This window comes from Kogia breviceps, chromosome 3 (genome assembly GCF_026419965.1).
Source record: "Kogia breviceps isolate mKogBre1 chromosome 3, mKogBre1 haplotype 1, whole genome shotgun sequence".
Lineage (NCBI taxonomy): Eukaryota > Metazoa > Chordata > Mammalia > Artiodactyla > Physeteridae > Kogia > Kogia breviceps.
Window position 1 is genome coordinate 67204533 of NC_081312.1, and position 19513 is coordinate 67224045.

Below are 19513 nucleotides of genomic sequence, written 5' to 3' on the forward strand. Positions count from 1 at the left end.
TGGAGATGGCAGTGTAGAAACCACCAGATAAGCACTACTCTCATGAGTATGTGTGTATGCTGGGGGTGGGGAGAGCTCTAAAGTCTGACTGGAACAGAACAGAAGAAGTGAAGACAAATACAGATGACTCTTCTGAGGAGCTCTGCTGTGAATGAGAGAAGAAAAACTGGGTGGCAGCTGGAGGGAACTATGTGACCAAGGAAGGGATTTTTCTTTTTTCCATGACAGCATATGTATGACTGCTAACATGTGTACAGCTAGTGAGAAAGATCCAACTGAAAAAATAATTGATGATAAGTAGAGAGTGGTTTAAGCGCTGGAACTCTGGAACCGTGTCCTTGAGTTGGCAAGAGGAGATGGGATCTACTGAACAAATGGAGAGGCTAGTCATGTATGCAGTAGGCTGGCAGGTGTGGTTGCAGAAGCAAGTGGACGAAGGCCTCTTCTGATTGCTTTGGTTTTCCCAGTGAAGTGATAATCAAGGCCATCAGCCAAAATGGGAAGCACGTAGAAGTTGGGGGTTTTAAAGAAATATAACAGAAAGATTAAGAGTCCAGACTGTGGGCCAGGACGCCAGGGTTCACATCCCAGCTCTCCCATCTAACAACACTGTGACCTTAGGCAAGGTACTTAACCTCTCTGTTTCCTCAGTTTCCACATCTATGAAATGTGGATAATTATAGTACCTACCTCAGAGGGTTGCTATTATGATTAAATGAATTAACACACATAAAGCAAGGTTTTACTTGCATTACAGACAATATTGAGTTTCTGGACGTGTTATGTTAAGGGACTAGTCATGGACCAAAGGGAAATCACCAAAGTGGAGCTACAGGCATTTAGGCCTTTCCCTGGAACACGTGTTAGTTTGGCTCCCATGTGGATCAGGGGGAAGGGAGTTCTAAGGCAACTTGGCAGCAATGCTCTGTGACTCTTGTGCATCATGATTCTCAACTCTGGCAGTAGTTACAATCTCCTGGGGAGATTAACACAAACATCAATGCCTGGACCCCACCTTCAGAGATTCTGATTCATTGGTCTAGGGTGGAGCCTGTGTTTGTACTTGGAAAAGCTCCTTTCGTGAATGTAATGTGCAGCTAGGGTTGGGAAGTGGCTGGTCTACTAGGTGGGCCATGAGAGTTGTAGTCTATTAAACATTCTACTCATCCAATACACTCTGATTCCACATCTACCAAGCAACTTTTTAGATTTATTTTGGTTCTGTAAATGGTTTCTCCATAAGAGAAAAGTATGCTGGTCAGGCCAGAGTATCTAGCCTGAGTGCTAGTCACCTTCTCATTGTAAATGACTAAAGTGTCTCTGTGATCATGTGCAGTGGCATGACTCTCTGGGGGGCAGAGACAAGTGGGAAATCACCGAGGTGTCACTATCTTCTCAGCCTCATCTGTGGGCGCAGATTAGCAAACCCCTCCCTGAAGACACTTTCATCTCCAGGAAGTGAGTAACTAGACGGTGAACACCACATCTCATAAGAAATGTGGTGAAAGGGAGAGCAGAGAATACTGGTTTAGCTCTCATACCTGTGATATTGGCATAGACACTGGACATAATTTCTCACAGCCTAGAGCCATGGTTGCTAACGTATGACCCATGGACCTCCTGTATCAGAGCCTCCTGCTAAATTATAGTATCTGGAAACAGAGCAGAGATCTACCTTCTAATAGGCTCTCTGGGAAAATATTACGTATGAGTAAGCAAGGGAATTTAGAGAGTTGAACAGATTTTTACTTTCCATGAAGATAATAGATGAATAAGTCAAACAGTGCAGAAGACCTTAAAACCTACTGTTCCCTTTTCCACCTCCCAGTGGCACTACCCAAAGGGCAAACTTTCTTAATATTTTTCTTTTGGAAGTTATTTTACCTCTTTTGGATAATTTGTTGGATAAAATTAAGAATTATTTCTATTTCTTAATTTCTCAACTAAAGCAATTTTATTGACTCTGATATGAAAGATAAGGATTTTGCTTATACTATCCCATTTCTCTCCTCTCTTTCCAATGCTTTATATTTTTTTACTTTTTCTAACAGTAACCACTGTAACATTAAATAATATTCAAACCTCTCTTTCTACATAAAAATTTACATCCTGTCTTGACTTCCCAACTTTCCTAGTCCCTTCCACATTCTACCTTGTGTCAGGTACATAATTTTACATTAATAGATTCTTCAATAGATAGACCTACAATAGATATACCACCTCCTACTCCCAACCCCCAACTGCTTACACCTGCTTCCATAGGACCTGCTGACTCTCAACCCAGTCAGTGCCTTCTCTACTGGGCAGATGGCTCCCTCATCCCTGCGACTGGTGCGAGGCCATCACCTTTCCCTGCCTCTCATCTGTCAACTCTTCCCTGGTTCCATTCCTTTCCCTGTCGTGGGTTCATTCTTTTTGGTATGTCTGTACTTTCATTTTGGTTGGCTCTTGGGAGTAATGGAAGGCAAATGTGTGTACCTTTTCCATCTCCGTGAAACAGATGTCCTGGAACTCATTTTATAGAACAACGAACTGCTAGTCATTGTTGTTTTGCATCTCAGTTCCAATGCCCTCTTAATTATGTTTGTCCTGCTCTTTCTTATTTAAAGACTGTTCTTGATAGAATACGCATTAGGCAATTTTTCATTTCCTTTGTCATAAGTTTATAACAATCTGTTCTCCTTGCTTTACACTCTTTTAAAATCTACCTTATTGCCATTGAAAGTACTGCACATAGCTTATCCTATCTATAATTCTTGGATATTTGTCCCACTCTTGGGTGTTTAGCATTGGCCATACCTCAACCTCTCTTTTCATTTTGAGTTTAACTTTTAAAAAGCAAAATAAGGGCTTCCCTGGTGGCGCAGTGGTTGAGAGTCCGCCTGCCAATGCAGGGGACGCAGGTTCGTGCCCCAGTCTGGGAGGATCCCACATGCCGTGGAGCGGCTGGGCCCGTGAGCCATGGCCGCTGAGCCTGTGCGCCCGGAGCCTGTGCTCTGCAATGGGAGAGGCCACAACAGTGAGAGGCCCGCGAACTGCAAAAAAAAAAAAAAAAAAAAAAAAGCAAAATAAAATCTCCTAAAGTAAGTAAAAAATATAAAGTTGAATATCTCATTTCCAGAGACAGTGATGCCACTGCTCTATAAAGCCTATGCCTACGGGAGACTGCTTTTAAACTTCAATTCCTCTGTAGTATGAATGTATGGCTCTGTGGTTAAGATGTCAGCTTTGGAATGGGATCAACTGTATTCAAATTCTGCTGTGCCACTTACTTGGTATGTGACCCCCAGGAAGATATATCACATGGCAGAAATTAGTGGGCCATTCTCCACACTCCTCTCCCTTTCCTCCTGGGGATGCAGGTAGACTCAATTTCCTAGCCTTCCTTGCAGTTATAGGTGACCACGTGATTGAGTTCTGGCCACTGAAATGTAGGTGGAAATTCTGGCCTACAAAAACTGCAGAGTCCTCCATTGCCTCAATCACCCTGGCTGCTGGCCTGATATGAATATCCAGGGCAACCTTGGAAGCCAAGGATGGAGTGGGAACTCCACCCCACCCTCAACTGAGGCTGCCAGTGAGATTTTACATGATTCAGAAATAACCTTTCCTTGATTAAGGGATCAACTTCCTTTTTGTTAATCCAATGAGGCTTCAGGTTTATGTTACAGCTGTTTGTTATACTCTAACCAATATACTTAACTTCTCTAAACCTCACTTGTCTCTTCAGGATAATTCTAGTACCTACCTTCATAGTGCTGTTAAGAGGTTTAAAAGACAAGCAATGAATATAAGGTATGCTAATGCATAGTGCCTGGCAAATGGTTAAGTACACAACAAAGGTTCATCATTATTATTCTATGAAACCTGTTGTTAATTATTGTTGTCTGTTATGCATGATATAATAGAAGGGTCTCACACACAGTAAGATGCCCATTCCTTGCTGCCTGAAATTCCACCATTCCTTTCTATAAATCAATGTCCTCTCCTTTAAAGAGTAACTTTCCCAGTTTTAATTATATGATTAACATATTTATATGTTTACTGCAAAAAATCTATAAAATACATAACTTATAAAGAACTAAATATTGATAATCTATAAATCCTGTCATTCAGAGATAATCACTGCTAGCATTTTGGCATACTTCTTCCTAGTTCTTTATCTATTATTATAGGAGTACATATATATAATACACACACATATATAATATATTGGGAACAATACTAAACATATAGTTGCTTTTTTCACCTTACATTTCATCTTAAACAGTTTCCCAGTATTCAAATATACTTTGAAAAGATGATATTTGATGGGTGCTTATGGGCATACAACAATTTACTTAACTATTACCTGGATATATCACACTTTAACCATTCTTTATTGTAACACATTTTTGTCATTTCTACCAGAATAAATAATTGTAGAATCAACCTCTTGTATGGAAATCTTTGCCTCTCTGATTATTTTCCCTTTCTGCTTTCATTTTCCTCTACCTGTGCCTTTAAAAATAGCTTTTGAACCCACAAATGATATAATAACTGATAACTTATTTCATCTTGATCTATGTTTTACCTTTGCTATTTCTTTTGTTTTTCTTGTAGTTTTAAAACAAAAATGCACTCGGAAAAGTTCATACATCTTTTCTCTGAATGCTTCATGTTAATATATTTATCAAATTGTTTTATTTGCAGAAAGAAAACACAGGGCTATATTTAAACTGTGAGAGTTAGAGGCAAAAGGAGTTCTGAGAGGGGGGAAAGGGACAGGAAGTGGATGTGAGATTAGAGATAAGATCTCTGCCTATCTCAGAATTCCACATCAAGGGAAGTCTCCTCTTCTCCTGTTGTCCCAACCATCACCAGTAGATGAGCTACTGTAGTCCTTCCTTTTATACTCAATCAGATGCAAAAAGAACATGAAACATTAACAAGCTAGGAGCCTGCTTAATTGAGTTTTTCCTGAGCATATAGATAGCATTAACACCAAGAGTAAACAATGGCACCAATAAAACATAATCCTTGCATTGGACTCTTGTTTATTGAATGGTTTTGGTCAGTGTCTATAGATAAATTAATAATGATTCTAGCTTCCTCTGTCTCTAGCAGCTAAATCAATGCCCACTCTTCAGGTCAAGAAGATGCAATATTTCTACACTACATGGTATCTTGGCAAAATGTTTGGATATGTGTAGGAATGTAGGTTTCAGCCTTCCTGGAAGGTTTCCATGAATCATAATTTTATATTCTCACAGATGGTATGGACCATGTAAGTCTGCAACTGGCTTGGAGTGTGCAGGAGAGTCATCTTCTAAGATAAATGCTCTTTTATCTCATTTGCATTTACTTCTGAATTGTTATCTATCCTCTTGGGTGAAGGACTAGTCACAGATATTTATTGGAATGACTGTCACTCTGCTTCCCCCTCAGGCTTCCATCAACGTGTAACATTAAAATAATGGACATGAACTCGACCTTCAAGATGGCGGAGAAGTAAGAAGTGGAGATCACCTTCCTCCCCACAAATACATCAGAAATACGTCTACATGTGGAACAACTCCTACAGAACACATTCTGAATGCTGGCAGAAGACCTCAGACTTCCCAAAAGATATATATATATTTTTTTTCCTTTTTCTCTTTTTGTGAGTCTGTATGTGTATGCTTCTTTGTGTGATTTAGTCTGTATAGATTTGCTTTCACCATTTGTCCTAGGGTTCTTATCTGTCCATTTTGGTTTTTGTTTGCTTGTTAGTTTTTTAGTATAGTTTTTAGTGCTTGTTATCATTGGTGGATTTGTATTTTGGTTTGGTTGCTCTCTTCTTTCCTTCTTTTTAAAAAAAATTAATTAATTAATTTAATTTGTGGTTGTGTTGGGTCTTTGCTGCTGCAGGCAGCAGCAGCAAAGACCCATCTCTAGTTGCAGTGAGCGGGGGCTACTCTTCATTGCAGAGCACGGGCTTCTCATTGCAGTGGCTTCTCTTGTAGTGGAGCATGGGCTCTAGGTGTATGGGCTTCAGTAGTTGTGGCACACAGGTGTAGTTGTTCTGCGTCAACTGGGGTCTTCCCAGCCCAGGGCTCGAACTCACGTCCCCTGCATTGGCAGACGGATTCTTAACCACTGCACAACGAAGGAAATTCCTCTCTTCTCTTTTTCTTTCTTTATTTAATTACTTTAAATTTTTTAATTTTTAATAAATTTTTTTATTTTTTACTTTAATAACTTTATTATATTATATTTTTTTCTTTCTTTCTTTCTTTCTTTTTTTCTCCCTTTTCTTCTGAGCCATGTGGCTGATAGGGTCTTCCTTCTCTGGCCGGGTGTCAGGCCTGTGCCTCTGAGGTGGGAGAGCCAAGTTCAGGACACTGGTCCACCAGAGACCTCCTGGCTCCACATAATATCAAACAGCGAAAGCTCTCCCAGAGATGTCCATTTCAACACTAAGACCCAGCTCCACTCAATGACCAGCAAGCTTCAGTGCTAGAAAACCTATGCCAAACAACAAGTATTACAGGACCACAATCCCACCCATCAGCAGAGGCTGCCTAAAATCATGATAAGGTCACAGACACCCTAAGACACGCGGCCGGATGTGGTTCTGCTCACCAGAAAAATAAGATCCAGCCTCATCAACCAGAACACAGGCACAAGACCCTCCACCAGGAAGCCTACAAAACCCACTGAACCAACCTTAGCCACTGGGGGCAGACACCAAAAACAAAGGGAACTACGAATCTGTAGCCTGTGAAAGGAGACTCCAAACACAGTAAGTTAAGCAAAATGAGAAGACAGAGAAACACACAGAAGATGAAGGAGCAAGGTAAAAACCCACCAGTCCAAACAAAGGAAGAGGAAATAGGCAGTCTACCTGAAAAAGAATTCAGAGTAATGATAGTAAACATGATCCCAAATCTTGGAAATAGAATGGAGAAAATACAAGAAACATTTAACAAGGACCTAAAAGAACTAAAGAGGAAAAAAACAATGAAGGACAACACAATAAATGAAATAAAAAATTCTCTAGAAGGAATCAATAGCAGAATAACTGAGGGAGAGGAACGGATAAGTGACCTGAGAGATAAAATAGGGGAAATAACTACAGTAGAGCAGAATAAAGAAAAAAGAATGAAAAGAATTGAGGACAGGCTCAGAGACCTCTGGAACAACATTAAATGCACCAACATTAGAATTATAGGGGTCTGAGAAGAAGAAGAGAAAAAGAAAGGGACTGAGAGAATATTTGAATAGATTATAGTTGAAAACTTCCCTAATATAGGAAAGGAAATAGTCAATCAAGTCCAGGAAGCGAAGAGAGTCCCATACAGGATAAATCCAAGGGGAAACACGCTGAGGCACACATATTAATCAAACTATCAAAAATTAAACACAAAGAAAAATATTAAAAGAGGCAAGGGAAAAACAACAAATCACATACAAGGGAATCCCCACAAGGTTAACCGCTGATCTTTCAGCAGAAACTCTGCAAGTCAGAAGGGAGTGGCAGGACTTATTTAAAGTGATGAAAGGGGAAAAAACTCCAAATAAGATTACTCTACCCAGCAAGGATCTCATTCAGATTAGAAGGAGAAATTAAAACCTTTACAGACAAGCAAAAGCTAAGAGAATTCAGCACCACTAAACCACCTTTACAACAAATGCTAAAGGAACTTCTCTAGGCAGGAAACACAAGACAAGGAAAAGACCTACAATAACAAACCCAATACAATTAAGAAAATGGTCATAGGAACATATATATCGATAATTATCTTAAATGTAAATGGATTAAATGCTCCAACCAAAAGACATAGAATGGCTGAATGGACACAAAAACAAGACCCGTATATATGCTGTCTACAAGAGACCCACTTCAGACGTAGGGACGCATACAGACTGAAAGCAAGGGGATGGAGGAAGATATTCCATGTAAATGGAAATCAAAAGAGAGCTGGAGGAGCAATTCTCATATCAGACAAAATAGACTTCAAAATAAAGACTATTACAAGAGATAAAGAAGGAGACTACATAATGATCAAGGGATCAATCTAAGAAGAAGATATAACAATTGTAAATATTTATGCACCCAACATAGGAGCACTTCAATACATAAGGAAAATGCTAACAGCCTTAAAAGGGGAAATCGACAGTAACATAAGCATAGTAGGGGATTTTAACACCCACTTTCACCAATGGACACATCATCCAAAATGCAAATAAATAAGGAAACACAAGGTTTAAATGATACATTAAACAAGATGGACTTAATTGATATTTATAGGACTTTCCATCCAAAAACAACAGAATACACTTTATTCTCAAGTGCTCATGGAACATTCTCCAGGATAGATCATATCTTGGGTCACAAATCAAGCCTTGGTAAATTTAAGAAAATTGAAATTGTATCAAGTATCTTTTCTGACCACAATGCTATGAGACTAGATATCAGTTATAGGAAAAAATATGTAAAAAATACAAACACATGGAGGCTAAACAATACACTCCTTAATAACCAAGAGATCACTGAAGAAATCAAACAGGAAATCAAAAAATACCTAGAAACAAATGACAATGAAAACATGATGACCCAAAACCTATGGGCTGCAACAAAAGCAGTTCTAAAAGGGAAGTTTATGGCAATACAATCCTACCTCAAGAAATAAGAAAAATCTCAAATAAACAACCTAACCTTACACCTAAAGCAATTAGAGAAAGAAGAACCAAATAAACCCCAAAGTTAGCAGAAGGAAAGAAATCATAAAGATAAGATCAGAAAGAAATGAGGGGAAAAAAAGCAAACATCAATAAAACTAAAAGCTGGTTCTTTGAGAAGATAAACAAAATTGATAAACCATTAGCCAGACTCATCAAAAAAAAAAGGGAAAAGATGCAAATCAATAGAATTAGAAATGAAAAAGGAGACATAACAACTGACACTGCAGAAATACAAAGGATCATGAGAGATTACTACAAGCAACTGTATGCCAATAAAATGGACAACCTGTTAGAAATGGACAAATTCTTAGAAAAGCAAAACCTTCTGAGACTGAACCAGGAAGAAACAGAAAATATAAGCAGATGAATCGCAAGCACTGAAATAGAAATGGTGATTAAAAACCTTCTAACATACAAAAGCCCAGGACCAGATGGCTTCACAGGCGAATCCTATGAAACATTTAGAGAAGAGCTAACACCCATCGTTCTCAAACTCTTCCAAAATATAGCAGAGGGAAGAACACTCCCAAACTCATTCTACGAGGCCACCATCACCCTGATACCAAAACCAGACAAATATGTTACAAAGAAAGAAAACTACAGGTCAATATCACTGATGAACATACATGCAAAAATCCTCAACAAAATACTAGCAAACAGAATCCAGCAGCCCATTTAAAGGATCATACACCATGATCATGTGGAGTTATCCTAGGAATGCAAGGATTCTTCAATATATGCAAATTAATCAATGTGATACACCATATTAACAAATTGGAGGAGAAAAAACCATATGATCATCTCAATAGATGCAGAAAAAGCTTTTGACAAAATTCAACACCCATTTATGATAAAAACTCTCCAGAAAGTAGGCATAGAGGGAACTTACCTCAACATAATAAAGGCCATATATGACAAACCCACAGCCAACATCATTCTCAGTGGTGAAATACTGAAACCATTTCCACTAAAATCAGGAACAAGACAAGGTTGTCCACTCTCACCACCGTTAATCAACATAGTTTTGGAAGTTTTAGCTACAGCAGTCAGAGATGAAAAAGAAATAAGAGGAATCCAAATCGGTAAAGAAGAAGTAAAGCCGTCACTGTTTGCAGATGACATGATACTATACATAGAGAATCCTAAGGATGCTACCAGAAAACTACTAGAGCTAATCAATGAAATTGGTAAAGTAGCACGATACAAAATTAATGCACAGAAACCTCTTGCATTCCTATACAGTAATGATGAAAAATATGAAAGTGAAATTAAGAAAACACTCCCATTTACCATTGCAACAAAAAGAATAAAATACCTAGGAATAAACCTATCTAAGGAGACAAAAGACCTGTATGCAGAAAACTGTAAGACACTGATGAAAGAAATTAAAGACGGTAAAAACAGATGGAGAGATATACCATGTTCTTGGGTTGGAAGAATCAGCATTGTGAAAATGACTCTACTACCCAAAGCAGTCTACAGATTCAATGCAATCCCTATCATACTATCACTGGCATTTTTTACAGAACTAGAACAAAAAAATTTCAGAATTTGTATGGAAACACAAAAGACCCCGAATAGCCAAAGCAATCTTGAGAACAAAAAATGGGGCTGGAGGAATCAGGCTCCCTGACTTCAGACTATACTACAAAGCTACAGTAATCAAGACAGTATGGTACCGGCACAAAAACAGAAATATAGATCAATGGAACAGGATAGAAAGCCCAGAGGTAAACCCACACACATATGGTCACCTTATCTTTGATAAAGGAGGCAAGAATATACAGTGGAGAAAAGACAGCCTCTTCAATAAGTGGTGCTGGGAAAACTGGAGAGGTACATGTAAAAGTATGAAATTAGAACACTCCCTAACACCATACACAAAAATAAACTCAAAATGGGTTAAAGACCTAAACGTAAGGCCAGACACCATCAAACTCTTAGAGGAACACATAGGCAGAACACTCTCTGACATAAATCACAGCAAGATCCTTTTTGACCCACCTCCTAGAGAAATGGAAATAAGAACAAAAATTAACAAATGGGACCTAACGAAACTTAAAAGCTTTTGCACAGCAAAGGATACCATAAACAAGACCAAAAGACAACCCTTGTAATGGGAGAAAATATTTTCAAATGAGGCAACTGACAAAGGATTAATCTACAAAATTTACAAGCAGCTCATGCAGCTCATTATCAAAAAAACAATCAATATCAGAAAAACAAACAACCCAATTCAAAAATGGGCAGAAGACCTAAATAGACATTTCTCCAAAGAAGATATACAGATTGCCAATAAACACATGAAAAGATGCTCAACATCACTAATCATTCAAGAAATGCAAATCAAAACTACAATGAGATATCACCTCACACCAGTCAGAATGGCCATCATTAAAAAATCTACAAACAGTAAGTGCTGGAGAGGGTGTGGAGAAAAGGGAACCCTCTTGCACTGTTGGTGGGAATGTAAATTGATGCAGCCACTATGGAGAACAGTATGGAGGTTCCTTAAAAAACTAATAATAGAACTACCATATGACCCAGCAATCCCACTACTGGGCATATACCCTGAGAAAACCATAATTCAAAAAGAGTCATGTACCACAATGTTCATTTCAGCTCTATGTACAATAGCCAGGATATAGAAGCAACCTAAGTGTCCATTGACAGATGAATGGATAAAGAAGATGTGGCACATATATACAATGGAATATTACTCAGCCATAAGAAATGAAACTGAGTTATTTGTAGTGAGGTGGATGGACTTAAATTCTGTCATACAGAGTGAAGTAAGTCAGAAAGAGAAAAACAAATACTGTACGCTAACACATATTTATGGAATCTAAACAAAACAAAAAAGTTTCTGAAGAACCTAGGCATGGGGCAGGACAGGAATAAAGACACAGAAGTAGAGAATGGACTTGAGGACACGGGGAGGGGGAAGGGCAAGCTGGGATGAAGTGAGAGAGTGGCTAGGACATATATACACCACCAAATGTAAAATAGATAGCTAGTGGGAAGCAGCTGCATAGCACAGGGAGGTCAATTCAATGCTTTGTGATGACCTAGAGGGGTGGGTTAGGGAGGGTGGGAGGGAGATGCAAGAGGGAAGAGACATGGGGATATATGTATATGTATAGCTGATTCACTTTGTTATAAAGCAGAAAGTAATGCGCCATTGTAAAATAATTATACTCCAAAAAAGATGTTAAAAAAATAATAAAATAAAATAATGGACACACATCTGCCTTTCTGTCTTCACACAAAGGATGGTCACTCTCAATAACATCGTCTTCAAATAAAAAGGGCAACAATAGGAGGTACAATCAAGGTCCCGGCAGGAAACAGATAGCATACTCAAATTAGAGAAATTCACGGAGGGCTTAATGGAGGGACTGTTTACAAAGGTGTGGGCAGGATATAGGGAAAACACAGTGATAGTATGATGCTCTATGCCTAGTAAACAGTGGGGCAGTGACTGGCCCTAGGCCTGAAAGGGTCATTTACCAGAGCCAGAAAGGACAGAATCACGTGGAAATGTCTGTGTTGACTTACTTAGTTTAAAAACTGAAGTAATGTTAACTTACAATATTGTCTTATAATATTATATTAGTTTCAGGTATAGAAAGAGTGATTTGACATTTTTATAGATTACATACCATACCAAGTTATTATAAAATGTTAACTATATTCCCCATGCTGTACATAACATCCCTGTGATGTAGTTATTTTAGAATGGGTAGTCTGCACCTCTTAAGGCCCTTTACCTGTTTTTCCCACCCCCACCCCTTTCTCCTCTGGTAACCACTAGTTATCTGTGAGTCTGTTTGTGTTTTGTTATATTTTTCATTTGTTTTGTTTTTTAGATGCCACATACAGTGAACACATATAGTATTTGTCTTTATCTGACTTACTTCACTAAGCATAATACTCTCCAGGTCCACTCATGTTGTCACAAATGGCGAGATTTCATTCTTTTTTATTGCTGAGTAATATTCCATTACGTGTGTATGTGTATATGTATACGTATACATAAAACTTCTTCTTTATCCATTCATCTGTCTATGGGCATTTAGGCTGCTTCCATATCTTGGCTATTGTAAATAATGCTGTGAACACTGGGGTGCCTATATCTTTTTGAATTAGTGTGTTGACTTGCTTTTGATAGAGGGATATACCCAGCCCTGTGTGACCCTGAGGAATAAACACCCTGATGTCACTCAACTCTCTGCCCTGATCTCCTGCTGTGATTGCCTTGGTAGAACCCAACTAGAAGCCAGAGAATGGAATAGCCATACAAGTCACTCTCAAAGGCAGAGAGCAGGAGAGGGGGAAGAAGGTGAAGAGTGAACATGGAGAGATGCATGGAAGATAGCTGGCAAAGAAGAAAGACCAGAGCTCAGTGTGGATGTGCCAGTAAGAGACATCTATGAGACATCAAGACAAGGGGTCAGGGAGGCAGGGTATCTACGACTGCAGTTCAGGCCAAGGCCTGAGCTGGAAACACACACTTAGGACTCAGGACATAGATGCTTTTTAAAGCCACGGTGCTGAAGGCCATCATGAGGGGGGTGTGGAGGGAGATGAGATCCGTGGGCAGGGACCTAAGTCTGTCCTATCAAAGAGGCTGTAGGGAAAGGAAAGCTCAAGGGTTGTAGAACCCGGAGAGCAGGTGAGCAAAGAGTGAGCACCAGAGGGAGAAAGGAACCGAGGGCCAGCACCACAGGAGGCTCACGGGTTGACTTGGAGGAAACCTGAGACCTGGTGTCATTGGTGACCTTGCTGCGTTGTGGTGGAGACTGAGGGCCCAGGGCTTGACCCAGGGCTTGACTGCAGAACTTGGCAGAGGAAATGGGAGCGGGGGATGGAGTGGATGAGTGTGAGCAACTTTTCTGAGGAGTCTGTGCTGCAAAGAGGGGGAAAGAAACAGCAGGAGAAGTGGGGTCAAGAACAGGCTTTTTAAACAGAGAGATAACATTAGGTTTGTATTCTGATGAGAATAATCCAGAAGAAAGAGCAAAAACGATGTTGGAGGAGGGAGAGGGGACTACAGCAACAAGATGCTCCAAGGCCCCCCGAGTTAGGGCAGCTGCCACTGAGTTCCAGCCAATTGCGGCCAGATCTCTGGTTTCTCTAAGAGAAGTCAGCAATTGACTTAAAAAATCAAACAAACAAACAGGAAGTCTCCTGATATTTAAATGATAACTAATTAAGATTTTTTTTTTAATTCTCTGAAGTCCAAACAAAACTCATCTGCAGGCTGCCAGTTGGCAACCTCTCCTATACGGCAAAGCTTTGTCTCTTCCATGGTTACCAGGTGTGGCCTCCTGATTTAGAGCCTTTGAAGGACACTGGCTGTATGATCTCTAAATTCTTTCAACTTGTAAGGACCCCTGCGGTGGTGCTTGGCCACGGTGGGCCAGGGGTCACTGTCCCCTTCGTAAAGGGCAGCGGAACTGAGGTTGCCAGTGCAGGCTGCACATCCTATACTTAAGTCCTCACAGTTAATACTTAGGCTTCACATATGCCCTTTACCTCCTCCCACCTCCTGCTCACTAAGGAAACTTACTATTATCTGCAGGCCAATGCAAATAAAGGTCACCAAGAGACACTTTCCAGCCAAACACTGAATGCTGGCATGCGGTAGAAGGGCTGATTGTTTGCAGGTTCCCAGCTAATAAAAGAAATGCCAATCAAATGGGGCCTCTGCCTGCTCTGAAACTCGCAAGGAGCCCTAGCTGTGAGAGATGGCCCCAAGCAGGACAGCACTTGGACTTACAAGGATGCCCAGCACCTGCACAGAAAAACTGCAGAGGCTGGAGAATTGACGGTCCTTCACTGACCCAGGGAGGGCACGGGGCCTGCCAGGCAGGGAGGAAGGAGAGCTGACATAGTCATACAACTTCCTTCTTCCAGAAGCAAGAGTGAGGAAAGCCACCTTGGGTGGGCTGCTGCGATTTTATACTCACAAAACTGGTCTTTAGAATAGGGTTAAAATCGTAGACCTCTCCAATTTTCACCATGTGATTAGAAGCATTAAAAATGCTTCTCTGGTCACAGTGTTGGTTTCCCCTAGTGGTGCCTGGCTCTGCCTGGAAGCATAATATCAGCCCCCGAAAAACTGTATTTTAAATGAGTTCCTCCTATTTAAGAATGAGTCACTAAAGCTTCAATTGGAACAGAAACAGCTTTCATCTCTGAAACATTCTGCTCTCAGTCACCTTTTGGTTCAGTCCTATGGAGAGCAAGACAGGAAAAATGTTCCAAGTATCCTGTCACACTGTGAAGCTATAAAGCATACCTGTTTTTCCCTCCATCCTGCTAAAACCTGCCCAGGGAGAATAAAGACGGCTTGAGCAGGCTGAGGAGAAGAGAGAGTCCTCCATCAAAAGCACTTTTAAATATCTTCACCAGGGAGGTTAAAATTGTTCTCCCTGCTCCCAGGGAGAAGGAAACGGGAAAAATTGATCAAGAGCTCCTTGGTAGGGCAGGATTCTGGAAATCAGCAAAACCAAACAACCATGGACAACATTTAAAACAAAACTACATAACAAAGTATCCCCATGAACCCCAAAATGGGTGGAGACAAACCAACACTCGTAAAGACCTGCATGGTAGCCCATCTGTGCAGGAGGAAGAAGAGGGAAGCAATGGGGCTTCTGACTTACTGACCCAAGAACAGAAAAACCACAATATAGTCTATAGGTATCACTGGAAAATACAGAGGACCAATTTGAGAACAGCAGCTAAAACTGGAGGTTTTACCTTCACTAATAGCAAGTGAGTGCAAGGGGCCTGAAGTAAGTAAGCCTTGTGAAATCAGGGCTCCCTTCTAGGATGGGACCCATAACTAGGGAGGAGCTGCTGGGAGTGCAATCAAAATTGAGCAGAATAGAGACAATAGAGACAAAGGAAAGGGAAAGTTCAGACCAAAGTAGGAGCGGGAAACAGCTAAGAAAGCTGAGGGAACAAGCTGCTACATATTTGAACACTACACAAAATCAACAAAAGAGGGGCTCTGTGAAGTAACAAACACTTTGCTGAGCCCCCGCCTCATTCTAAAGTTGAGAAAAACTAATTTCACTAAAATGAGCTATAGAAAAATATCAAGGTAGATACTATACAAATTATCATAAGGAAAAAGAAAATAATGAACTCAATAGCATCCCACAGGCAAGGAAAGAAAGACATGTCCACAATATACCGATAGAACAAAATTATAACCTAACACTTTAAAATGAGTTCAAAGACATTAAGAAGATGATAGAAGACTTGAAAAAAAAATGAAAGTTAGAAAAACTCAGAAATGAGGTGAAAGAACTCACACAAATTAGAAACAAAAGAGAAAATCATTTCAGAAATGAAGAGTAAACTAGAAGGAATATAAGAGCAAATACACAATAATGCCCTAAGAGAAACAAAATGTGCTAAGGAGAAACATTTTAAAAAGCAAAACGAATCTGGATGATTCCAGATTGTGGGAAACTCTGAAGAGTTCAACGGAAAATGAGAAATATTAAAGATATACAGGGGAGCTTGAATGTATGGGTAAGAGTCCCTGCAGAAGAGAAGCCAAATTGAAAGAACAAATACTAAAACCTATAACTCAAAAAAAAAATCTTCTAAAATAAAAAATATATATTTGAAATACATATGGGAAAAAACACACTATGTACCTGAGAATATCAACCCCAAATGATCAACCCAATATGAGGCCGTATCTGGAAGGGAAGGGAAGGGAAGGAATAGGAAGGGAAAATTGTTTGGGCACCTAGAAAAAATAATACGTGAATTATAAGGGAAAGAAAATGAAATTGCCATTAGTTTTTCTTTTTCCACCACAGCAATGCTTTCTCCCAGAAGGAAGTAGAGTAAGACAGTCAAAGAAAGAAAGTATGAAGGATTTAATATTCAGCAAAACTCATTTTCAAGTATAAAGGGCACAGACAAACTTAGCAACATGCAAGGACTCAGGGAATACTATTCCTAAGACCCTTTCCTGAGAATGAGCTTCGGACAACCAAGATGGCTAGCACAGCACTGATATAAGGACTGAGAGTGGACATTACATATAGTACATTTTACCTGTGGAACAAATACTGTGTGAGGGCTAAGAAACACTGTAGACAAAGTGTAACTATTAAAAAATGGGGGAAAGTAGATGCAAAATGTATGCATAGATGTATATATGTATCTACAGACACATACCTTTCCTAGCTGTGTTCACCGAAAAGGCCTAGACACAAAGACTGAGCATCCCTAGCACTAGATATGGTTTTAAAATGTAATTTCTCACTAAAAGAACCTGGGGCTCATGAGAGAAATGGTAAATTCCAGGTATAATGTGATGATTTGATATAGATGTGATAATTTGAGTTTCAGTAATAATAAATGCAATGTATTTAAGCAAATAATTACGTTTAAATCCATAAGTTCTTAAATGAACTCTTAAAAAATGAATTGGTCAATTCTGAGGTATGACAGGGAACTAATTCATGAGAATTAGTAAATGAAGGGAAAGAAACACACATTTATCTTTCTTTCCCTACATGAACTATACCATTGATTAATCAATAATAATGAAGAATCTCTTTATAAATGTATTCCAGCTAATAAATGGAAAGAAATGATAGAATTAAAATAGCATCCTTTTGCAAATCTAATGAGTTAAAGGGTGTACACATTAAGCATCAAAGTTGTTCCTATCATTAAAAGAGAGACAACCAGATATCACGTGCCTTCTATGATCTTACCAACCACCACCTAAAATCTTGCCAAAGTGAGTTTGATCCAGAGTCTGGATCCAGTTGCCAATTTTCAGGAAATACAGAGGACATGGGAACATGTTGCACTGCACCAAGAGACTTCAATCAGCACAATCCAGATTTGGGGAAACTCTAAAGATCAAATGGCCTGGATTCTTCCGCACAGATTTTAAGGAAAAGAAAGGGACAGAGAGGAAATCTATAAGAGACTTAAATCTAAAAGAGACTTAAAGACACAGTGAATTTTTTCAATAAGCAAGACTAAACTATAGTGCTGAGGATGCACATATGCAGGAGAACACTAAAAAATGCAGTGAAGTGATTATAATAAAGTCAGGATATGGTTACTTTTGTGGGGAAGGTGGGACTTCTGGGTGGGTGTATTAGTCAGGGTTCTTCAGAAAACAGAACCAACAAGATATTTATAGATACATACATACAAATCTATGTATGTATCTATGTATCTATCTATCTATAGATTGATTACAGGAATTGACTCACGTGATTGTGGAGGCCGAGAAGTCCCATGATCTGCCATCTGCAAGCTGGAGCACAGAAAAGCCAGTGGTGTAATCCAGCGTGAGTCTGAAGGCCTGAGAATCTGGGGACTGATGGTATAAGTCCTAGTCTTAGTCCCAAAGCCTAAGAATCAGGAGCGCCAACGTCTGAGGGCAGGAGAAGATGGATGTCTCAGCTTAAGCAGAGAGCAAAGTTGTCCTTCCTCTGCCTTTTTGTTCTATACAGGTTCTGAATGGACTGGATGATGCCAGATTGAGGGAAACTCTAAAGGTCATATGGCCTGGAATACATAAATTTTAAGGAAAAGAAAGGGATAGAAAGGCAATCTGTAAGTTGAAGAAGACTTAAAGACACATCAGATTTTTAAAATGAGCATTGGTAAGGGCAATCTTCTTCACTCAGTCTACTGATTCAAATACTAATTTCTTTCAGAGGCACCCTCCTCACAGACACACTCAGAAATACATCATGTTTTACCAGCTATCTGGACATCCCTTAGCCCAGTCAAGGTGACACATAAAATTAACCATCACAGTGGGTGACAAAGTCCTATTGATTGACTTGACAAGAATGTTCACCTCAGAATAATTGTCATACAATCGTTTTATGTTGTTTTCTATATCTGTGTTTTATAATAATAATATCATATTATAATAATAGCCGACCTGAAAGGGCTCTCCACCCTCTGTGGGTGGGAGAAGAGCCTGATGCGAGGTTAGGAGATGGGAGGAATTCCTCTACAATGTTGGGGAAGCAAGCAGGGAGCAAGGTGGCCCTTCCCAGTAGGCTGATGAACCACCAGCACATTCTTGGGATTCTCCTTACTGTGTGGGAAATATCACTGGACCCTCCTCAACAGAACTATTAATTAATAATACTGGATAATTATTATTTTTAAGTCAGGAGCTATGTAAAAAGTACTTTAACTCAGACAGGTTAGGAAAGCTCAAACTAATTTCACAGACACCTTTTGAAATAGGTTGTAAGTGCATGAGGATTGGAAAGGGGCTGTATGACTTTCTGGAAAAAGCGAACCTTGTTCTAGCCCTCACTGTCAAATTCTGTTTCATCTAGAGCTGTGGTCAATTCAACTCAGTGTACTACTGTGCTACTGTTATCTAATTCTTGGTGATTTAAAGTCTTTTAAAAATCTGTAAAATAGAAACATTTCATCCAATTAAAAAGAAAATTTCCCATTGCAAAAAGCTTATTAGCCACTAGAATATATGACTAAGGGAAGTTTTGCTATCTCTTTCCCATGACAGCTCACAGAGCAGTCTACTCAGAGTCCCCTAGGTGCAGGCACACATGGAGACAGGTCTGACAGATGTCTCTTTGGTGTCTCCCAAGGAGATTATGACTGCACTGTCACTGCCCAGGTATGGTGGCAATCACAGGAAGGCAGAAGAGCATGGTGGCTGGAACACAGATGTGTGTCAGAGAGATTTAAGTTCAAATCCTGGCTTTGGTCACTTACTAGACTCTGTGACATGGGGCAAATTAATTAACCTTTCCAAATG

The 19513-nt window shown here is 39.6% G+C and overlaps 1 protein-coding gene across 3 annotated transcripts in view; it reads right to left on the bottom strand.

The window, feature by feature from the left end:
- The window catches only part of NUBPL (NUBP iron-sulfur cluster assembly factor, mitochondrial), a 530407-nt gene that overhangs the window by 136873 nt on the left and 374021 nt on the right, over positions 1 to 19513 (bottom strand). The window contains exon 17 of one of the 3 annotated variants that reach the window (XR_010839581.1): positions 17976 to 18273. The exons of the other annotated variants lie outside the window; for them this stretch is intronic. The gene's annotated coding sequence lies outside the window, so the exon portion shown is untranslated. The remainder of the gene's footprint in view (positions 1 to 17975; positions 18274 to 19513) is intronic. 3 annotated transcript variants of the gene reach the window in all.